Source organism: Dasypus novemcinctus, chromosome 12 (genome assembly GCF_030445035.2).
Source record: "Dasypus novemcinctus isolate mDasNov1 chromosome 12, mDasNov1.1.hap2, whole genome shotgun sequence".
NCBI lineage: Eukaryota > Metazoa > Chordata > Mammalia > Cingulata > Dasypodidae > Dasypus > Dasypus novemcinctus.
The window spans coordinates 93,308,241-93,315,590 of record NC_080684.1 but is presented as its reverse complement, the minus strand read 5'-3'; positions in this window follow the sequence as shown (position 1 = coordinate 93,315,590).

The window sequence follows — 7,350 nt, the reverse complement described above, 5'->3', positions numbered from 1 at the left end:
TTTGTCCCTTGTGCCATGTATTAGTCAGCCAAAAGGGTACTGATATAAAACACCAGAAATCAGTAGATTCTTGTTTTTGTTTTAAAGATTTATTTTTTATTTTTTATTTTATTTCTCTCCCCTCCCATCCTCCCAGTTGTCTGCTCTCTAGGTCCATTCACTGTGTATTCTTCTGTGTCCACTGGCATTCTTGTCATAGGCACCAGGAATCTGTGCCTCTTTTTTTGTTGCATCATCTTGCTGCGTCAGCTCTCCATGTGTGCAGCGCTACTCCTGGGCAGGGTGTGCTTTTTTTGGTGTGGGGTGGCTCTTCTTACAGGGCGCACTCCTTGCTCATGGGGATCCCCTATGCAGGGGACACCACTGCATGGCATGGCACTCCTTGAGCGTATCAGCACTGCGTGTGGCCCAGCTCATCACACAGGTCAGGAGGACCTGGGTTTGAACCCTGGACCTCCCATGTGGTAGGTGGATGCTCTATCAGTTGAGCCAAATCAGCTTCCTGGTTGGTTTTTTAAAGGGTATTTATTTGGGGGTAGGAGCTTACAGATATTAGGCCATAAAGCATAAGTTACTTCCCTTACCAAAGTCTATTTCCACGTGTTGGAGCAAGGTGGCTGCCAATGTCTGATTGAGTTCAGGCTTCCTGGGTTCCTCTTTGCCACGTCTCCTTCTCTCTGAACCCAGGGTTCAGGCTTCCTGGGTTCCTCTCTCCTCAGGGCTCCAGCTTCAACATCAAACTCCAACATCAAAATATCAAAATTCCACCATTAAGAACCCTCCAACTCTGTCTTTTGCCATTCCTTCTATATGTGAGTCCCTACCCACCAAGGGGCGGGGACTCAACACCCAATCAAGTAAGTAAAGCTTACTTGATTACTTAATCAAGTAAACCACTGAATCCAATATAATCTCATATGCTAGAGGAAAAGACCAGTTTATAAACATAATCCAATAATTCTTTTTGGAATTCATCAATAATATCAAACTGCTACAGGCAATATGATCTAGTAGATCCAATCATGTTGGAAGTGTTAGTGGCAAAGAGAAATGATGCCTGGAACTTTTGGCACTCCCTATAGCAGAGTCACAATACAGACCCTTAGGAATTTGGAGCAAAACCTTGCCATCCTCTACAGATAACTACCCTCCTTTTGAGAAATAGCTTTTGGCCTGGTACTGGGTCTTAGTAGAGACTGGATCTTGAACCATGCGCCACTGAATTTTCATGAGACTTGTGTTGCCTATGTTGACCCACCAAACCATAAAGTTGGGCATGCACAGCAACACTCCATCATAAAATGGAAGTGGTATCTACAAAATATGGCTTAAGCAGGTCCTAAAGAGACAAATAAATTACATGAGGAAGTGGCCTAAATGCTCATGGCCCCCACTCCTGCCACATTACCTTCCCTTTCCCAGACCACAACTATGGCCTCTTGAGGACTTCCTTATAAACAACTGACTGAAGAAGAGAAAACTCAGGCCTGGTTTACAAATGGTTCTTCACAGCATGCAGGTGCCATCCAAAAGTGGACAGCTGCAACCCTGCAGCCCTTTTCTGGGTCATCCTGAAGGACAGTGGTGAGGGGAAAGCTTTCCAGGGGGCAGAACTTGGAGCAGTGCACTTGGTTGCTCATTTCACTTGGAAGGGGAAATGGTCAGAGGTCCATTTGTATGATTCATGGGCTGTTACCAATGTTTTGGCTGAATATTCAGGGACTTGGAAGGAACGTGATTGGAAAGTTGGTGACAAAGGAGTCTGGGAAGAAGTATGAATTGTCAAAAATATGAATTTATTTTTATGTCATGTGAATATTTACCAGAGGGTGACTTCAGCAGAGTAAGATTTTAATAATCAAGGGATAAGATGTCCTGTTATGTGGATACCAGTCTGCCTCTTTCCCCTGCCAGTTGTGTCATGGCTAATTAGGAGCATGAACAAATTGACCATGGTGGTAGGAATTGAAATTATGCATGAGCTCAGCAATATGGATTTCAGTCACCAAGATCTACCTGGCAAAAGTCACTCCTGAATGCCCAATCAATAGCAGAGAACCACACTCAGTCCCCAATATGGCACCTGATCACCGAGGTGATTAGGCTTCTACCTGGTGGCAGTTTTTATTATATTGGACAACTTCCATCATGGAAGGGTCAGTGATTTGTTCTAACTGGCATTGACATATAGTCTGGATATGGTTTTGCCATCCCTGTATGCAATGCTTTTGCCAAAACTACCTTCTGTGTACTTATCCACCATCATAGTATTCCACACAACATTGCTTCTGATAAAAGCTCCCATCTCACAGAAAATGATGTGTGGGAATGGGCACATGCTCATAGAATTCACTGTTTTTACCATGTTCCCCTTAATACTGAAGCAGTTTGATTGACAGAAGAGTGGAATAGTCTTTTGAAGACGCAGTTATTGTGCCAATTAGATAGCAATACCTTGCAAGGCTGGGGCAATACTGTCCAGGACATTCTGTATGCTCTAAGTCAGCATCCAATTTTTGATGCTGTTTCTCCCATAGACAGCATCCTGAGTTATGATGCTGATTCTCCCATAGACAGTATCCCAGGTTATGATGCTGTTTCTCCCATAGACAGGGTTCACAGGTCTAGGAACCAAGGGGTGGAAATGGGATTGGTATTACTCACTATTACCCCTAGTGATCCAGTAGAAAAATGTTTGCTTCCTGTCCCTGCAGCCTTAAGCCCTGCAGGTCTACAGGTCTTAATTCTAAAAAGAGCAGTGCTTCCACCAGAAGACACAACAATTCCATTGAACTGGAAGTTAAGACTGCCCCTGGCCACTTTGTACTCAAATTGGCTCAAATGCAAAGAAGAGAATTACTCTACAAGTTGGGGCTATTGATCCTGACTATCAAGGGAAAATAGCACTGCAACTACACTGTGGAGGTAAAGAAGTGATTGCCTGGAACAGAGGAGATCCCCCAGGGTATCTCTTAGTGTTACAATGCCCTGTGAGTAAAGTCAATGAAAAACTGCAGGGCGGCAGACTTGGCCCAGTGGTTAGGGCGTCCATCTACCACATGGGAGGTCCGTGGTTCTGTAAGGAGAGCCGCCCAGCGAGAAAGAAAGTGCAGCCTGCCCAGGAATGGTGCCGCACACACGGAGAGCTGACATAACAAGATGACGCAACAAAAAGAAACACAGATTCCTGTGCTACTGACAAGAACAGAAACGGACAAAGAAGATGCAGGAAATAGACAAGAGAACAGACAACCGGGGTGGGGGGAGGGAAGGGGAGAGAAATAAATAAATAAATAAATCTATTTTTTAAAAAACCTGCAACGACCCAATCCAGGCAGAACTGCCATTGGCACAGAGACTTCAGGAATGAAGATTTGGGTTACCCCACAAGACAAGGAACCACAACCAGCTGAGGTGCTTGATGAGAGTAAAAAGAACATGGAATGTGTTTTGGAAGAAGGTAGTGATAAATATGGACTATGACCATGTGACCAATTACAGAAACGAAGACTGTGATGGTCAGGAATATTTCTTCCTTGTTTTGTTATGAGGATGTTTGTATATGTACAAAAAAACAAATATCTTTATTTTCTTACCTATTGTATCCCCTTATCATATGGCATAGGCTGAATTAGATTCATGTTATAGTATTTAAGTTATTAGATATCAAGTTTAAAAATGAATATTACCCGAGGACTTGTATCCCATTCTGGAGAGATTTAGTGTGTTTCCAGTTATATGGAGGACAACTGAGTATTGTCATTCAAAAAATATGTCTGCTATTGTTTTTATTTAGAGATTAAGTATAGTTTAAGGCGATGTGTATGGCTGCCAGACTGACAAGTGGTGTACTGTGAGTTTAAGCCTCATGTATTAACTTGACCAGGTAATGGTTGTTTGGTCAAGCAAAGCACTGGCCTAATTATTACTGTGAGGACATTTCATGGACTTAAATCATCGATAAGTTGATTGCATCTATGGCTGTAACATCTACAGTTAGCTGAGAAGATTACATTCAGCAATGAGCAATGATCATCCAATCAGTTAAAGGTCTTTGTAGCAGTTTGATATAGTTATGAATTCCAAAATTAGATATCAGGTTATGTTTGTAAACTGGTCTGTAATTGGGTGTGATTAAATTATAATTAGGACACATCAGCAGGGTGTTGAGTCCCCACCCCTGGTGAGTGGGCACTCAGAGATAAAAGACATGGCAAAAGAAGAGAGTTGAGGATTTTGATGTTGGAGTTTTGATTTGGAGTTTGATGCTGGAGTCTTGAGCTGGAGTCCCAGGAAGTAATATCACAGAGGAAAGAGAAACAAGTCCCAGGAAGAGAGGACCTGAGCTAGGAGAAGAACACATCAGAACAGAGATGGCTCCTTAGACAGGGCAGAAACCCCAGGGAGAGAGATAGAGCCATTTGCTTGATAGTCTACAGCTGACTTTGTGGAGAAAACAGAGGACCTGAGCCTGGAGAGAAGCAAGACCTTGGAAGAAAGGAATCCAGGAAGCCTGAACCCTGGCAGACATTGGCAGCCATCCTGCTCCAACACGTGGAAATAGACTTTGGTAAGGGAGGTAACTTATGATTTATGATATCTGTAAGCTTCTACCCCAAATAAATACCCTTTGTAAAAGCCAGCAGACTTCTGGTATTTTGCATCAGCACCACTTTGGCTGACAAATACAGTCTTCAAATGAGAAGTGATGATTTCGGTAGTCAAAAGAGAGAATTTCCATCTCCACTTCAGTCAGCCAGTTTCTCCTGAAGAATTCATTGAAAACCTTCATTGGAATTCTCAGCTTGTATCTTGTGTAGAATTTGGATTCATGCATTCTGTCATGTGAAACAATTTTATAAGAATCTCATAATATTTATAGATATATCCTGTCAGTTACGTATTCCTGGAGAACTCTGCCTAATCCACCAAAAACAGATGACTAGCTTATTTTAACCCTTAAAGAGATGAAGAAAAGAAATGAGAAAGAGTGATGGAGAATTATTTAAAGCGAAGTGCAAAAGGTAATAGATCTTAGAAAGAATAGACCACAGAGGAAAAATAAACTGTGTATATTATTTAGGGTTGTATTTACCTGTATTTGTCTACAGTGGTTTAGTAAAAGAAGGATTTATTTTTTCATATAATAGGAATTACAAAGGTCTCAGCCATTAGAGATTGGATAGCATTGGGCTTACCTTTTGTCATAAACAACTATGAGAGCTAGACAAAATTTAGTAAGCAACTCTTTGCAGGCATTGGATAGCAACCAATGCAGTACTATGATCTTGGTAGAAGTGAAGAACAGGAAGTGGATCCCATATCCACCTCAGATTCCTGCATGAAGGCAGAGGTATCATTGGGTTTTAGAAAGCAAAGATTGAAGTTTAGAACTACTAAGATAGTTGGGATTTGAAGGGCAGGTATCAAAGAATAGGAAATTACAGAGAGGTTCCCAAATACCTTCGCATATTCACCTAACATTCTTGATTCACTTACTACCTATGAAAGCACAACTCAAGAAAATGGAGGCCTAAACGACAGGAGAGTGAGAAGTGAGGAAAATATTCATGGGTCACAGAGTCCTGAGGCAACATTTTTATTCTGTCTGAAAGAATGGAACAACTTTAATTAGGTCACAAAAAGAACACAACCCAAGAGTAAGTACCATAAATATGAGATACTCTGTGAATAAGGGGAAAATATAATTAAACTCAGCTCAAAAAAACTTAAAATAGAGTCTTAAAATGTGAATTATGATCCACTGGTAACTTAACTGCTGCCTGAACAAACAAATACACTTTAGAAGAAAAGAATATAATCTACATCTCCCACAACATATCATCAACAATATTCAGCCTATAGTAAAATATTAACAGACATCCAAAGAAGCAGGAAAAGTTACTGATAATCAAGAAATAAATACTCAATGGAAGTAGATCAAGAGGTGATCCAGAGACTGAAATTAGCAGATAGGGAGTTTCAATTAAGTATGACTAATATGGAAAAGAAATAACAGATAGAAGTGATTAAAAAGGAAATGCTTTAGCAGATAATTGTACTCAAATTAAAAATCAAACAGGTAATCCATAACTTTGAATTATAAGATTCCTGGTGTGGTGGTTTGAAGCTGTATGTACCCTCAGAAAGGCATGTTCTTAAATTTAATCCATTCCTGTGGGTGTGGGCCACTGTAAGTAGAGCTTTTTTTAAAATATGATAAACTTTACTTATAAAGGGGTTTTAGATTACAGAAAAGTTACATCAAAAGTATAAGGGAATCCTACACACTCTGGTCACTCCCCCTTCCACATCTTCCCCTATTAATAACATCTTACAATTTTGTGGTACATTTATTACAATTGATGAATAAATATTGAAGCATTGATATTAACTATGGTCTAAAGTTTACATTATGGTTTACACTTAATTCCAGTGCCCTAAAAATATCCTGTGTTCCACTTATTATTGCCTTCCCCACCCTTCAGAACTTCTGGTAACCACTATCTTTATATCAATGTTACATGTTCTTCCATTACTACAATATTAATATGTTTACTATGTCCACGGTTGCATTCTTCTCTTATGTTTGTTACTTCCTCAACCTTGAGGATTTTGGGATGGCAATGCCTGCTTGGCCTCAAACTGAGAGGGGCTCAAATCTTATGGGGCAGATGGAAGGTATTGTTTAGCCTGCAGTTGTAGATATTATTTGGTATTTGGCATGGGGGTTATCTATCATCATTTTGTTAGTTGTCCTGGGCAAGAATTGGAGAGTAGGTATTGGATGCAACTTTTCTGAGAATCAGAGCTCAATTAGCATATGAACTGACTGAAGATTTAAATCTCTGTGACATATATTAAATGGGTATAGTGCTAATTATAGGCTAAAATAAAAGAGATAAAAGTATCACGTGTAGGAAAATGATAAATTAATCTAACTCTGTTACATTGGGGAAATGGGTTGTCATATATTCCAAGCCCCCTGACATGGTGCTGATTTCAAGAGGTTGTGTGCCTTGCCTATAGTGTCTGGATGGCTCTAGAGACTTCAGGAGCACCCCTATTTAAGGCTTTACTCACAGTAGCAATTAGTGACATCTGCTTGAGACATGCATTAGTGTAACCTCTGGAATGACCTCCTGACTCATTTTGAAATCTCTTAGCCATAAAAACTCTTTTATATTTGATATTTCCCCCTTTTGATCATGGCATTTTTCCAAATGAATTGCTAGTTGGTGCTTGGTATTAATCCCTCAGTGCCAGGGAGGTTCATACCCAGGAGTTAAGTCCCATGCCAGGCCGGGGGTGGGGGCACCGGGGGGTAGTGTGTTTATTTGCTGAACTGGG